Source organism: Fukomys damarensis, unplaced genomic scaffold (genome assembly GCF_012274545.1).
Source record: "Fukomys damarensis isolate Sample0158 unplaced genomic scaffold, DMR_v1.0_HiC HiC_scaffold_14, whole genome shotgun sequence".
Lineage (NCBI taxonomy): Eukaryota > Metazoa > Chordata > Mammalia > Rodentia > Bathyergidae > Fukomys > Fukomys damarensis.
In genome coordinates, this window is record NW_022900926.1 from 51,149,324 (window position 1) to 51,166,823 (window position 17,500).

The 17,500-nt window shown below is 36.5% G+C and overlaps 1 protein-coding gene across 1 annotated transcript in view; it reads right to left on the reverse strand.

Annotated features, from left to right (window-relative positions):
* The window catches only part of Snx14 (sorting nexin 14), a 68,264-nt gene extending 68,015 nt beyond the window's left edge, over positions 1-249 (reverse strand). Inside the window, exon 1 of the mRNA XM_019210176.2 lies at positions 229-249. The gene's annotated coding sequence lies outside the window, so the exon portion shown is untranslated. The remainder of the gene's footprint in view (positions 1-228) is intronic.
* Positions 250-17,500: the final 17,251 nt, after the last annotated feature.

Here is a 17,500-nt window from a genome sequence, read left to right on the forward strand (position 1 = left end):
TCGCCGGCCACCGGGAAGGCCGCACTACGCGCCCGAGGTCACCACGACGCGCGGCGTCTCCCGCGTCCTTCAGCTCCGCCCTCCCGCTCAGAGCCCTGCGGGACTTCGGAGGACTGGACTCCACTAGGCCAAGCCTGTGCCGGAAATCGAGGGGAAGCCTAGCACGCGGTAACCTGCCCAGCGTAAAAGGTTGTCGGAACACAGCAGAAATGCAGCCTCCCCGCGTACCTTGCGGGGTGGCCCGGCACTCGCGAGGTCCCCTGGGAACTGTAGTCGACGACGCGAATCTATGGTAGGGTGGAGCCCATGCTCCCGTCCCACCAACCGCCTCACCCAGTCACCCCAGCTCCAGGTGGCTGCTGATCCTATCCTAGAGCGACGCCCATAGGGAGTGGAAGCAGTTTTAGAGCCCTTAGTTTAAAAGGGGAAGCCTGGGGGCCGCGGGAGTGAAACAGCCCGGGCCAGGCCTCCACCCCTAGGACGGAGCATCTTCTGCGCGCTTCACTAGCAAGGTGCAGCTCAGCTCACGGAGCCCCCCAGGGGCCTAACCAAAATCCATGTTGGCAAGCTAGGTTCTAAGTCCCTTATTACAGTCTCATTTACTAATTGGTCACGTTTCTAAATTTTAACTTACATATTATCTGCAACTGAGGTGCAGGAAGACATTGGAATAATAGCTAAAATGTATTTAGGCGGCGCTAGGCACTTTTTAATAATCCCCCCCCTTGATATAGGTACACCCACATTACTGAGCTTCCGAAACAAAGATCTTAAAGTCTTTCTAACACCAGAGCTGGTGCTTTTTTATGCTGCCTATCATAGCTCTTCCCTAGGATCTTCCCTCTTCAAAACGGGGAAAACACGCTCAGAAAGGAATTTTTTAGGAAAACAAAATGTATAGTTCCACGAATATTTTCTCATATTGTTCCAAAACCATAGATCATCACTGGTATATTATTTTCCTTTTCAGAATGTATCATCCTTTATTCAGTTATCGCTAACCATTTAAGTTCACAACAACCTTGACCATAACTTTTTTTTTGAGACAGTGTCTCACGATGTAACTCAGGCTGGCCTCCAGCTCCGCGATCCTCTGCTGCCCAAGGACTGGACCATCATGCCCGGCCTCTTACTTTTTTTTTTTTTTTTTTTGGTACCGGGGATCAAATTCGGGTCCTTATGCTTGCGAGGCAGGCGTCAGAACCACTGAACTAATTGCCTACCCAGCCCTCGCCTCTAATGTCTTTCCAATCAACTTAAGTAGAATTACTAGGTCAAAGTGTAAGGACATTAAAATCCTTGATGCATACTGTAAATTTTCTTTGTAGACCGTGGTACCAGTTCCGCAGTGGTATGTGGGAGTGTACATTTCACTGACCCTCACCTTTAGGTTTTACTATTCACAGTAACAACACAAACATATTGTTCTATATATGATATTTTATAACTCCGGTATAACATCATTGGACAGCTTAAAGTTGAGGTGCATGTGTAACATTAATTTTACTTCTGTGCTCCTTCAATTATCTAAAATGTTTTATATGAAGCTGCTAGAGCTATACTAAATTTTTTTAAAATGTATGTGGTTTCATGTGCTACTATGGACTTGAGTGCTTTACACTTGTTACTTTATTAACTTGTCTGGGAAATTGTACTTTATCCTGTTTAAAACATCTGCTTCCTTAAACTTAAAGGCTTATTCTGAAATTAAATTCAACTTTTACCAAGAGCCAGTATATTTTAAAGAAAGTATTTTTAGTTCTGTTCAAATTACATCTTTAAATCGTACCCAGACTTCTTCCTCCTGTTTCTTAGCAGAAATTAGAATTAGCTAATTAGATAATAAATTTCTACATTGTGCCTCTAACCCCAGCACTCAGGAGGCTGAGGCAGGACTGCCATATGTTGGATGCCAGCCTGACCTATGTAACGACTTCAAGGTCAGCCTGAAACAAAGACCTTGTCTCAAAAAAAAAAAAAGTCTTGTTCTTAGAGAAAAATGAATTCCTGCCATAAGAAAAGATTTTTTCTGGTGGTACTGGGCACAGAATCCAAGACTTAGTACATACTACACAGGAGCTCTATCCCTGAGCTACACCCAAATCCCCAAGAAAAACCTTTAAAAACCACATTTAAAGAAAGGATCCTGTTGCTACAGACCTCACATGAGAAAGCCTGGTAACTAATGCTTCTCTAGTCTTACTCTGGAATCCATTTTTACACTCAGATACATAGTTTGCAGTTTTCTTCCATCCTTAAGTTTTGAACTGAGAGGGAATATGGAATATCCACAACCCATTCTGGTTCTAAAGCCACCTGCACCTCCTACTAATGGGTTATTGATCAAGGTTGACTCCACATGTCTGGGCCCCTGCATTCTTGCTTATAAAACAATTACCTTCCTGACAAAAGTTTGGGGGCATATTAAAGTAAGTGTAAAGTGCTTCATACAACACTTAGTTTAAAAAATAAAATTTCATGAACAGGACAGAAAATAGGTGAAAGTAGCTTTTATGTGGATTTTAACAATGTAAAATGAAAAATCTAAAACAAAACTAATGTTGAACCAAAGCTGTTAAAATCTCTTACAGAAAAATAAGGTCTTAAGAAGTTTGTGCCCTGCCCTTAAGTTCTATTACAGTTCAGTACTGTAGCTGCTAGCCTCATGAGGCTATTGAGCACTTAAAGGTGGCTTGTTTAAACAGACACATGCTCTTAATGTAAAATACACATCAGACTTGACTTAGCCTGACAATCAGGAAACTATCTCAGTTTTTAACAACCTGATTATATATTATCTTGCAAATGAGCTAAAAATAATTTCAGTGTGGCGGCTATTAAGCACTTAAAGGTGGCTTGTTTAAACAGACACATGCTCTAAATGTAAAATACATATCAGATTATATATTATCTTGCAAAAGAGCTAAAAATAATTTCATTGTGGCTAGAAAGTTCAAAATTAGCTTGCATTACATTTGTTAGTGCTGCTCTAGACTCGTCTGTTGAGCCAGAACTAAGTATACATTTTTTATAAATGCTGTTTATCATATGCCAGAGGTTATAACTACAAACTATAAAAAAAGTTTAAAATTAATATGTTGTCTAAAGGCCTCATAGATATCAAACTGCAGCCCAGTAATATGTCCATTATTTTAATATTTATTGAATAGCAAGTGTAAGGCACTGTGCAAGATGCGGTGGAAGGTACAATTAATTTAAATGTTTTGCTGACCTCCAAAGGCTTACAATCTAGTGGAAACAAGTCACACATAGAAATAATGTATTTAATACAGGGGAGATTTATATATGAAGACTGTAATAGAGTTCTTAAATGACAGGTAATTAAAACAAGTGGTGACGCATACCTGTATTCCCTTAGTACTTGGGGAGGCAGGAGGATCTTGAGTTCGAGGCCAGCCTGGTCTACACAGTACATAGTAAGTTCAAGGCCAGCCTTGACTACATAATGAAATCCTGTCTCCAAAAAAGGAGGGGAGGACAGGGGAAGTTTTCAGCCAGTGAGGATCTGGAAAGGCCTGTGGGAAGAAGTTGAGCAAAAGGACTTATCTCCGCTTTGCTTAAAATTCAGAAGTCATGCAGGACTAGGCAAAGTTGAAGTATCTATAATGTTTCCATGTAGTTTAATCTTTTCTCCACCCTATCAACAAACTGCACAAATTGCTTTTTTAGGTTGGTATAGCAATTTGAAAGGTAAGGTTGAATACGTGAATCCAGGTGTTTCACCTAATGATGGGCTTGATGGGCTGAATATGTAGCACAGTTGTAGTGTGCCTAGCATAGGAAAGTCCTGGATTCCATCCCCACCACAAATGCATTCCCGCACCACCACCATTTTAACCATATTGTAACACTTTGAGGTCTATTATTGTATGGCCTGAGACACATATTTGCTTGAGGAAAAGGTGAGATACATACACTTCCTCTGGGAGCGATCTCAGTCCCTTCCTCTGGCAGCACTCCTCGTAATTTGTGTGGAGTATGGAGATATATTTTCAAAGCCCTCATTTTATCCTGTTTCAAATAATAAAGGTCCACATTTTACCTTTTGTGGCATTCATGTTATTTTTTATAGCTTCCCTGCAAGCTAGTCCTATATATCTGAATATAGTGCCTGTCCTTTAAAACAAAAAAAAAAAAAGGAACTCATGATAACGGACAATATGTAATTTGCAGAAGAGGAACACTGAGAAGTTTATTTACAGATGTCTGAGATGTTTAAAATGCAACTGATATATTAGATTCATGTTTAATTTACTTTTGTGGCCATGAGGTAAAAGCTCCATTGGGAAAATACAAAGAACTAAACTTTATAGAATCTGTGGCTCAAGTGCAGATTTTCCCTGAGTAAAAGCTATTTTATCACCATGAAATTCTGAGTACTCTGAGCACCAAAAGATTTAAGCATTCCATAGTTGCCAACTTATTTCTAAGTTATGATAGATTAGCTTCTCAAACTTTACTTTTATGGAACCAGGCAGTTGTTCTTAACTTCAGAAAATGTATATTAGTTACTGCTTGGTAACTAAAATGTACTCATACCAGCTGATAAATACTACAATGGAAGAGTAAGAGATTAGCCAATGCTTTCTACCCACCAAGTTAGTGCTTAAGACTCCATCTGATTCTTATGTTAACTAGACATGACCTCTTTCCATAAAAAGAATATTATTTATCATTTCAGATATACTCACTTCAGTAACTTCTGAAAATATTTTAGAAAAGCTTTTCAATTCTTCCTACCTCTATTTCCAAAAATACAAAAATTAAAGCACTTTGACATGACACAAACCATGCCACTGGGCTTTGTTCAGAATTGTTAACATCACTAATACTAGTATAGCAATTCCAATTCCACTAGTAAGGCTGCCATCAAGTAATTAAAATCAGTTTCACTAAAAAGCTGATTTTAATTTGAAAAGCTAATTCCAGCTGTAAGAAAATTAAACTCAAGCCGGGCGTGGTGGTGGACGCCTATAATCCCAGCACTTGGGAGGATGAGGCAGGAGGATTGCTCTGAGTTCAAAACCTGCCTGGGCTACATACTGAGTTCCAGGTCGTGTCAACTACATAGTGAGACCCTGTCTCAAAAAAAACAAAAAAACAAAAAGAAAGAAAATTAAACTCAATAGTTTCTCAATAGTAATCTTGAGTAAAATAATTTTGTAAATTTTTATTGAAATATTTCTACATATTCAAAACCCATTACCATTTAAATTTGGATTTAACTCACATGAAGAATTCTACAGTGAATTTTCTGCATTACCAGAAAACCATATGGCTTTTATTCTATTTTATGAAAGTTAAAAAGTGCATCCCTAAGTATTCAGTTGAGAACTTCACTATCTCCAGAAAATCAAAGGCAGTTTTATCACTTTAAAAAAAAAAAAAAAACTTATAAAAGATTAACTTTCTTATTTCTTGAGCCTAAAAATACAGTGCCCCTAACAGTTCTATGACAAATTTCCTATGTAACCTGGACCTTTCAAATACTGGATTTCTGTGCAGGGATTCAGCTCAATGATAAAGCCACTGCCCAGCACGTACAGCATCCTGGTTTGATCCACAGCAAAGCAGAACTCAAAACAAAACCTGTTTTCAATTGTTGCCAACACACATTATTTTTAAACTGACCCCCCCCACACACACTCCTACAGGAATCAAACTCAGGACCTTGCAACTTGTGAGTGAGGTGTGGTGCCACTAAGCTGAATCCCCAGCTCATTGATAAATTTAAATACGTGGCCTCTGCCAAGTTTCATAGCTTTTACCCCACTATTATGCTTATTTCACGTGCAAAGCAATATAAAACTATTATTTACCATGATGAAAACTGGTAAAGGTCATAACACATGCACTGCAAGAAAATGAACTGGAATAGTAGCAGTAATAAATGGTCCTAAATATTCTTGCAAGTCAAATGTTGCCACATATCAAAATAGCTTTGTTCCTCAAGTTACCTTCAGTCAGGTTTATTTTTGGGTTTTGTTTTGAGGAAAGTCTCAGTATATAGCTCAGGCAGGCTCAAACTCACAGCAATCCTCCTGCATCAGCCTTCTAAGTGCTGCTTACAGGCCTGTACCACCTGCATTTGGCTATTTTCTTACTTTTAGAGTCCTGCTATATAAAGCCCAGGCTGGCCTCAAATTGTCCTGCTTCAGCCTCCAAAATGCTGGTATTACAATCATGTGCCACACCACCCAATGTAAATTGGCTTTACTCATAACTAGATAAAACATATAGCAACAGTAATGGAGAAATATCAACTAATAGCCTTATTTAAACCCCTAGAAGCCGATGATAGATCTTTTACCTTGATATTCAACGAATTGTATGATTCTCAGACATTTGCTGCTGATTGTTTTAATGCAGTTACAGTAGGGTTTTACCTATTTTGGTTGAAGAGAATTTTTAAGAGGTTAGGTCAGGGTGTGGTACAATACTGAGATATCAAATATATGATAAGTGAAAGAAGACAAAGCAGTTTATTCAGACAGTATTCATGAAAGATAAAGCTGTAAGGATGAGCTAGGTCAAACTGAAAAGTATGAGTAAATTGGGATTTTTCATTTGTGCTTTTATAGACTGTAGATCTGGAAAGCCAGCATAATTAAATTGCCACTTTAAAATATAGCCTTTAGGAACCATTTAACATTATTTGTAAATAAGGTGTTCAGCTAGATCTGAACTTCAGGGCTTGGATACAAAGTAAATTTCAGACCTGACATTCAATAACAGTGAATGATCACTGTGACTAGGTGTAATAAGGTAAATTAACAGGACATAACTGCTGATAGACAAGCCACTTAACATGTAGACAGTTGAAATGCAGAACTATACAAAATAGATCAAGCAAATCTTGACAAAAAGAGAACACAGGTAAACATAACATGAAGCTATACTATGGACAGAATCAAGGGAAACAAGTATAAAGGGGCAAAAGAAAAATTAAGAACAAGAAATAATAGAGCAGAGATTAGAAAACCAGTAAAATGCCAAGAGTTACGAAGACTCATGCAATGTAAATACCATAAAGATTAAAGCTTTAAAATAATTTCATGTGTGATAAGAAATCCCACTTGCAAGCATCATTCTGAAATGCTTTTATCCTGGTAAGTATATAGGATTTCATCCTAGATAGTTCATTGGGAGGATAGGAGAGAACTTAGGAAAACACCTATGCTATTTTTGGGATACATGCTAACACTACAATTTTTAGAGAACATTTGAATTAATAAAATATAGGAAGATAGTTTAGCAGTTAAGACTGCTTTGCATCTCCTGATAGGTTTAATATATTAGTATTGTATTACATGAACTAAATTGTTCCTACAATTTCAGAATACTTGAAATAAACATTTCTAAAGATTAAATCACCACAGAAGTAGATCAGTGTTAGTTAACATCTTACACAACTCAGATTTACTCTCGCCTAGTACATTAATGCAGTAATTCTGGGATCTTAGAATAATGGTTTGTATACCATCTATAATGAAGGCTTGTGAGCTTTCATCATAATGTAGAGGTTCCAATATCAGCTTAACTATAAGAAATATTTACCCTACTCTTGACCTGAAAGAGTAATTAAGTAGTAACATCAAAATCATGTACCAGAATTTTCACGTGTAAGGCATTACAGTTTGAATAAGTATTTTAATGTATCATTTTTTATATTTTGTGAAAGCCTTCACAAAAAGTTTGAAGCAAAATTAACCCTCTAAGCATTTTATTATAAAGACAACTGTATCTCAATGCTGAGAGCTAAAAAAACTTTACTAAGATCTGTGAGTATACATATATACATGTACATATGTATTTTGTAACAGGATAAATATTAGTACTACTAGAAAAAATCTGTCAAGTTTTGGCACCAAAAACCTTAAAGGTGTGTTTCTACCTTTATATCATTAATTTTATTAATAATATTATAACCAATTAATATTTAATAAAATAGCACCTAATTAAGAAATAATGCTTTAATGCCTGGAAGAGGTATTTGGGTCTAGACAAAATGTCTGATTTGCCTTTAAGTAGAAAAGAGTTTTGGAGGATTTATACTCCTCAAAGACAACAGTATAAACCCCCACAATGAAATGTCATCATTATGTACTGCAAACATGTTCTAATAAAAAACTGCTTTGCTCAGTCAAAACTGTACTTAATTTGCAACCTGTCACAAACTATCCTCTAATAGGTGCTGTTTTCAAGTAAGATTTCCTCAAAACTTTTCCTAGACTACTTTAAGTGGTGATACAAAAGTGACCAATAAAGATTGAAACCCGGGACAATGTGCCACTCCCAGTTCTATTTAAAAACTAGCAAATTCACCAGGCTACAAAGAACAAGAGGCATTTTTCCATGGGAGGAATAAATGGAAAAACCCACTCTTGGTTTATAATGAGTAACAGGAAAAAATTTAAGTGACCAGTGGTTGTATAACTGCAGCTAAGGTATAATTCCCTCTTCAAAGTCAATAACTTGGGAGAAATCAAAACTCCCGAATGAGTGCTATTCTTTGAGTTTACCTTATCTAATTTGCCAAAAATAAAGCCCTTTAGTCCCCATATTATCTCACAGAACTTGCAGTCCACGATCTCAGTGGATGGTTCAATAACATTATTAATATCCTTCTTGCACAGATATAAACCACCACCAAACATTTTCGAAGTAGGAGGTACACAAAAACATTGTCAAGCAATCAGTTTGGTGGTGCACATCTGTAATCTCAGCCCTTGCGAAGCTGAAGGAGGAGGACCGCTTCCCAGCTTGGGCTACAAAGGTTGTTTAACAGGGCATAGTGGCACATGCATGTAATCCCAGCACTAAGGAGGCTGAGGTAAGAGGACTGCCTTGAGACCAGCCAGGGCTACAGTGAGTAATGTCCAGCCTAAACTGTACAGCAAGACCCTGTTTGAAAAAAAGTGGGATGAATACCACTGAATACTAGCCTGGGCAACATGGAAAGACCTCTTAATTAGAGGAAAGAAACTTACCAAGACAGTGCATACAGAAAACTACTAAACTACTGAAACGTAAAGCCACTACATACACTGAAATGTAAAAAAGCTAGGTGTTGGATGGAGATGTTTAAACATAATAAATCCAGCCCAATTCTTTTATTCCAAACAAAACAATGAGAAAATTTTGAAAAAAAGTTTAAAGTTCTTAGCAACAAGTTCTAGACTTTAAAAACAAAATAAATGAAAACCCATTTAGAGTTGTATTATGAAACTTCAGAAAACAAAATGGGGGGATCTACAGTTTTACAAAGGAAGAACTGTACTTATATCACACTACTCGTAACCCTAGACACCTAGAAACAAAAGCAGCAATGCTTCCAAAATTCTGATGGAAAAAAATATTGCTGCTAGAATCCTATATCCAAACTGCCCATGAAGAGCAAAGAGAAGACATTTCCCTAAGTATGCATGATTTTTTACAATTTATATTCTTGGAGACTACCACCTAGAAACAAAATGGAGCAGCAAAAACAAATGTAACCTATGAAATAGTGGAACACAACAATGCAATGGAGAGAAAAAAAATCCTGAGATAAGCCAGACTATTATTAAGTACGTGGAGCAGTTGGGCAGGCTTTGTTTTGGTTAACAAGAACACTACCAATTACAAACTCAAGATCAAAGTCATGGTTCACGCTTTAGTAACAGCATAAATTTAAGCAAATGATGGAATATAAAGAGCTCTCTAAAAGCCATGTTTTAGCAAATCAATGTATACTGAGAATCCAAGTTGCAGCCTAGCCCTGAAAACCTAAGTGATCCAGCAAGCCCTGTCTCAAAGGCCCTGGGTTCAATTCCCACTGCAGAAACCAAAAAAGTTGTTTTGGTTATCTTTGGTCTAGAAGCAAGGTATAAGATAGTTATACACCTATCAGAAAAAACAAGCCATGGCCAGGAATGTAGCTCAGTGGCACTGCACCTTCCTGCCAAGTGCAGAGGTGGGGGGGGGGGGGTGCAGGGCTAGTCTTAATATTCAGGACTGGGGATTTAGCTCAGTGGCACCACACCTGCCTCACAAGCACGAAGTCCTGCTTCAATCCCTAGTACCAAAAAGAAAAAAACAGCCAGCAAGAGAGAAATGAAGGGAAAGTACTGTGTCCTATTTCCTTATTTATTGGTACCGGGTCGTTGTGCTTGCCAGGCAGGCAGTGGAACCACTAAGCCAAATCCCTGGCCCACCTTATTTTAAGTAAAACAAAGGCTACATGTATTTAAAGTAGTAAATGTAGAGTGGGGAGTAATGATGCACGCCTGTAATCCCAGCACTTGGGAGGCTGAAGCAGGAGGATTGCTGTGAGTTGGATACATAGTTCCATGTCAGTCTCAACTACATAGTGACATCCTGTTTCCAAAAAGAAAAGTAGTAAATGTAGCCAGAAGAACTTAAAATTTTTAGTGCAAGCTAAATTCTTTACAATGGGTGACAAAATACTGTGTAAACAGGAACAGGTACAAGTAACCACTAGAACTAGTTACCTCTGCAAATGGGCTGGATGTAAGCATTTTGCTATCTGTGCTCTCTGAATATATTCTATTTAAAAGTTCTTTACATCTGTTTTGCCAGGGGGCATGGTGGCAAACACCAGTTTCCCAACCCTTGAGAAGCTGAGGCAAGAAGGTAACTGTGGGTTCAAGGCCAACCTGGGCTACATGGCAAGACCTTAAAGTTTTTTTGCTTAAAGTGCTATCAGTGAGGCTGGGTGTGTAGCTCACTGGTAGAGTATGGACAGGCTTACCATGTGCTGAGCTTGAGCTGAGTTCACTCCCCAGCATATAAAACAAACAGCTGGGGATTTAGCTCAGTGGTTCCACTGCCTGCCTCACAAGTGCAAGGTCCCAAGTTCTATCCCCAGTACCAAAAATCAAATAAAAAAGCACGTGAAGTTAAAATGTCAGCTAAGAATACAAAACCATGAATGTAACATTTACCCACCACTGTTCAAACTATATATATGTGGTAGCGAGATACCGTAAATATTAATCCTTTTGAGATGACCTAACTTTACCTACCAAATGATAAAATATAAAGCTACTTATGTAACTGTAACCATTCTTACATTAAAATATAAATGTGCAGGAGCCAGGAGTGGTAGCACATGCCTGTAATCCCAGCACTCTTAAGAGGCTAAGGCAGGAGGAGGACTTTTGAGTTTCAGACCAGCCTGGACTACAATGAGTTCCAGGTCAGTCTCAACTACATAGTGAGACCCTGTCTCAAAAAACCATAAAAATAATAAACAAACATATATGTGCACTACTTAGAAATGGCTTTCAAGCCGGGTGTGGTGGCTCACGCCTGTAATCCCAGCACTTGGGAGGCTGAGGCAGGAGGATCGCTGAGTTTGAGATCAGCCTGGACTACACAGTAAGTTCCAGGTCAGTCTCAACTACATAGTGAGACCCTGTCTCAACAAACCATAAAAATAATAAACAAACATGTATGTGCACTACTTAGAAATGGTTTTCAAGCCGGGCATGGTGGCTCACGCCTATAATCCCAGCACTTGGGAGGCTGAGGCAGGAGGATCGCTATGAGTTCCACATCAGCCTGGACTACATAGTGAGTTCCAGGTCAGTCTCAACTATATAGTGAGTCCCTGTCTCAAAAAACCAAAAAAAAGAGAAATGGCTTTCAATAACTTACCTAGCCTGCAAGCTTATTGTCTCATCTTGAAATTGAAATAAAACCTGTGGACTCCAAACTAACTAGACTCAATCATCAAAATAAGAATTCAGTTACAAAGTGCTATTTCCTCATAAAGAAATACAGACAGCAGCTTTGTATGATCAAGACTTTTCTTCAGCAACATACAAATGAACTTAACAGCATAAAGGAAAACTGATGGGACTTCCTATGGATAACTTATGAACACCTCCTCTGAATAAAATGTAAACAGTTAACTTCCAGCATTTTTTAAACAATACATTCGGCAGTGTGTAAATTACAAGGCCAACTGTTCCCTCAACTTGAAAAACTGTTTTAGTTTCAGATTGAGAATTTAAATGTTTATCTTCAGGATCTTACATTCACTTAAAAGTGTTAACACTGCCAGATATGGTGGTACATACCTGTAATCCCCATCTATCAGAGGCAAGAGGATCACAAGTTTAAAGCCTGGAGATGTAGCTCTGTGGAAGGATCCTGGGTTCAATTTCCAATACTGAGGAGCGGAGATGAACTAAATTTGCCTAAGTAACATTCTATAACATTTAAGTGTTTACTGAATAGAATCTGAAAGTGTATTCTGTTTTTAGATGATCTGTGACAATACGTTGCTTTCTGGTTCTCCAAGTACATTGTAAACACTAGATACATGATTAGCATATATGCTTACCTAATTCATGACAAGTTATTTTATAAGGCTAATTCCTCAGTCTTCCAATTAAGGCAACCACAGATATTCTAGCAGTGAAATCTGAACAGTAATCATGATATAGATAGATGCATTTAGTTTTAGCATTTTTAACTCAAATGATAGGTGTTACATTAAGTCTCACCATTACTTGAATTTCATTTCACTTTAAATTACTGCCATTAAATGAGCCACCACAAATGACAAGGTATGTTAAGACTCCTCTTGTATGTCACGGTTCCTATCCTTGTAAAACCGGATTATCATATGGAATCTACATGGACAACTCTTTCCTACAAACTTTATATATTGTTCACAAGTCCTGAATTTTTGTTTTATGAGCCAGGATCTTGCTGTGTAACCCAAGGCTGGCCTCGAATTCATGGCCACCCTCCTGCCTCAGCTTCCCAAGTGCTGGGATTATAGGCATGCACCACCATGTCCTGACCTGATTTATTCTTTAATCTGTAGCAATGGTTTGTCAATATCAAGTCCTTTGCCTCTTGCCCTGAAAAAACAATGGCTCAAATTCAGAGCCAATTCCCTTGGGTATCCTAAAATTCTAAATTTTGTCAAAATAATCTTTAGAATATAACAGAAAGCCTATAGAAACTCTTTTAAGACATTACAAGATACAGCCTTTACAATTCTATCAGTATTTATACTTTATAAATGAAGAATCATATATTATTCTAAAATGACCTTATTTTGTTCTAACCTTATTGCTTGTGTTTAGAAATACATTTTTAGAAAGCTTTTTAAACACATTTTGACACTTTAAGATGCTAATTTCCAAACTAGTTTATTGGAACCTGTCCCACCCCAAAAAGTCTTATTCAAACTTCCATGACTTCTTTAACAGTGGAAGCTTATTTTTAATCAATATATATTTTGGTAATCCTAAATAGTAAACTGCACCAAGTGACAAATCTTGAGTTATACCCCAATGAAGTGGCCAAAACAGTACTATCGCTCCCAAACCTAAAACTAAGAGCTAAAATATCTTGTACATATTTACAAGTCCCCGAATCTTTGAGGATTTATCAATTTAAACATGGTAAGCTGAGTTAACTTAATCTCATTTGCAGTTATTTAAATGTACATTGACAGGTCATTTTGTTTCTTTCCTTCTGAGTTCACTTGCAAACTCCCATCTAAGCAATTTTATTTGCCATTGATAAAGACCAGAGAATGGGAAGCACTTCATGGTCAAGTTATGTTCCCAGTGAAGAACTGAATTATAACTTCAGTGACTCCAATGGCATGTATAAGATTACAGAATACTTCCATCAACAATTAAAATGAGGTGAAAACCAGCCCAACATGTTTATTCTATCTCTTCCCAGTTGTATATACTTGCAATTCAGGATACCTTGGGGAATTTGTTTTTACCACTGTGGCTAGTTACTTTGAATGTATGCATGATCAAAAGGTGACAGATCTCTAAATAATTACAAGTGTCTATAAGCTGATGTGGAATATGATGAAATGGAGGACACCCACAATAATTCTTGGACTCCTGGAGATCCTAAGACATGCTACAAAAATAGGTCTTTATTCTTAGGAAAATATAGTCAGAGCTAGCTTCCTTATGCTATACATAAAATCTTAACATCAGAGGCAGTACAGGATAGTACAGATAGTTTTTGAACTGATCTCCAAACAAGCACAAACCCACTACGTTGAAAAGAAAAAAACAAAACAAAAAAACAAAACAAAACAAAAACAAAAAAAAAAAACAGGTAATTTGAGGTTTTTGGCAAAAGACAGTACTTCACACATCTAATCCAAATCAAAGAGCCTGCAGACAGTTTTCAGTGAGATGAAAGAAATGAAATAAATATAAATTCTATGGATAAATAAATGTAAAAGAATTTAAATAAGCTAACAGAACTAATTATTTTTTAAATTAAAATACTAGGCAGGTACAAGCTTTTGTTTCTCAATGCCAGACTTCTAAATGTTTATCAGACTACTATTAACATCATTTAAAAAATCTAATCTTTGACCCAGAGTGTTAGTAATAATACTGATTTGCATTTGCAAAACATTGTTTTACCACCCAATGCTTCCGTTCCTGAAAAATATTTTAGGTGTATTACTGAAGGCAGACTGTGGTGCTAATTTAAGTACCTTTAAAAAGTGACAGACACCAAAAGTCCATCTACTAATTTGCCCAAAATGTCAATGAGCATTAGTTTATAACTAACATCTTAAGTAGTGGCATGCCCTATTAAGTGGTATGATTAGTGACTAATATACCTTTAACACCAAGCCCACAACTTTCTTTCATGTCTCATTTCTGAAGTTCTTTATTCATTAGTTTTATACCCACCACTGAATTCCTACTCAGATAAAAATTTGATAGTGTACATAATTGGGGAGAAAAAAATCATGGTGGGTTTTCTTTGAAGTTTTAGGATTCTGAGCAATCATTTGCTCTTGGGTTTAGCTCTCCCGCTTAATGCCTGAAGACCTTACATTTTCTAATTTCTCCCCATGAAATACAGACTGTCATATTCTGTAATAACATGGTGGTCTTCTGCTATGTTTTTGATCAACAGTGATTTAAGCTTAGCAGTCAAATAAAGACATTCTGTCGATGTAGTTTCATTTTCATCCTAATGTTAAATACTTTAAAATATTTTATATACAAAGGAATAACCTAGATCACCCCATCCATCCATTTATTTTATAAAAAGTTTCTATTTTAAGTCAGATTTGCAGTAAGCATTTAAAAAATGTCTCATGACCTAACTTAACTGCCATCATGAGTGTGTAATAACTGTGTGTTCAAATCTCCATTTTAGCATGGATACAGTTGCAATGAATAAAAATCTTCCACAAAAATCATGTTTGGGAGAATATAAATAACACAATTTTTTCACAAAGCAACTTTCTGAAAACTGAAAAACTATAATTTATGATCACCTACGATTGCCAAGTAGTCTGCAGAAACAAAATCTTGCGTCTGTTTTGGTTAGGTAACTAAAGTTCTTTTTAACAATCAGAATACTTTAAAAAATACACTTTTCACCCAAAGGAAAGGACTCAACTAATGGATTTTAAGACCCTTTCCTTGATAATATATACAAAGTTTCTTTAACTTGTCATCTATCCATTCTTTGAAGCTGTCAAAGCCAAGAACCCATTAACAAATCACAAACAGCAATAACCTACATTAGTTAACATTCCCCCTTTTAACATGTTGACATTTCACTAAAGGATTAGTTATTTTTGCATTTCCATTTCTCATATCCCATGACATTCCATATAAATTGCATTATTGCTTTATAGGCCACACAACATTCAAAATTATATGCATTGCCTGTTTTCCTTTATCTCTGATAAGTTTGATACTGATTTTACTACAGAAATTTAAGTTTGAAAATACCAGTTAGTATTTCTTCTGAACTTAATTGTTCACATCCACTAATCACTACATGCATATTTAGCTCTGATTATATTGCTCAAAAACTGCACCCATTATCAGAACAGTGCAAATGACATTTAATTTTAAAATTAATTATAATGGCTTGAATTCAGTTATCCATATGAACACTGTCAAGTAATTTTCTTGTGTGTATATATTTCATTACCACTGTTTACATTACCCTTCTTTAAGCATAACCATTAATTCTTTGCAATTTCTTTATAACATCACTTTTCCTTCCCAAGTCCCCAAACTAAAAATGCCAAATAGTCTTGGAAACCCAGAGCTCCACATTTTAATGTTTTAAGAACACATTTGTGAAATCACAAAAGTGTTCATCAACTCTGACAAAGCAGTTCTTACTTTAAGTTAAACAAACCTGCCCAACACATAATTCTGAGAATTAACTTAAACACCTTGACAGTGTCCCTTAAAAAATGGTATGACAGTTAAGTGGCAATAGGCATGGCAATGACCTCTTAGATGGGATCATTTAACTCCTTGGACCTGGAAATGCCAGCACCAAGGATTACACTGAGATTCAATTTTACTGAAGGCTACATTTAGTTTACCCACTATCCACAACCTATTATACTCATTATGTCAATGAAATGTAAATGTTTTTTTGTGTAGCCCTCAAACTTACACTAAGATTTGAAAGATGTACTTTTAAAAAGCACAGGGTAATATATAAAATCAGTGGCAGAAAGTTTCATTAAGCACCAGGAACAAATTTTTGTCACCCCATACTCATTTTGTAGGTAAGTTTCAATAACCGGCAAGGCACATTTACATATATTCCAATGAATACTTATTGACAAATTTTAAATTACACTCTATGTCCCAGCTATCCCAGTAACTGACATACAACATACTAAAATGGTTTATTAAGGTAACAAAAAAACCAATTAATGTGAAACATACAGGCTATTGGCAACCACTAGTCTAAAATTATGTTAAGTACAAATAAACATACGGATATGTGTGCAATTCTAAGTTTTTAAACCAGAAGATTTCTATACTAACACACATTTATATTAATGACACATAAAAAAAATAAAAACTTTATTACAAAAATAAGTTACACTCGCCTCCAGCTTACAGTATAAAACAATTTTATTTGCAGGAATGCAAAATGATTGTTTGCCATGAGCATTTTGAACATATGACATGTCTAATTTTCTTGTTAAATTTGCATTTACTGGGGAACTGGTGTGTATAAAACCTTAATTAAGTATAAGCTCTGATCTTCATTGTGGTGGTGCCTTATTGGGTATGTAATATAACTGCAGTATCCCTTTGGGGAAGGGGAGAAGGGATTTCTTTACACCAAGTCCTAATAAACTATAATTTTACTTTTGACTTTAAGCTATCAACTTAGGACTTGGCAAAAATTTTTTGAGGGTGATTTAATAGAGGATGCTTCACCACTGAACACTCACTGTCATCAAGGTGCTTTAGAAAATTAAAAACATAGCACAAATGATTGTATTCTACTCTACAAGTTATCATGACCTGCATAAGAAATGGAAAGCTGATTCACATTTTTACAGTGATCAGCAATAAGAAATGCACTAATGAAACATACCTTTTACCTAAAAAGCTAAACTACAACCATATACTAATTTCTATGATTTATGAAAAAACTTCAAAATATCCAAATGTCAGGCTTTGCT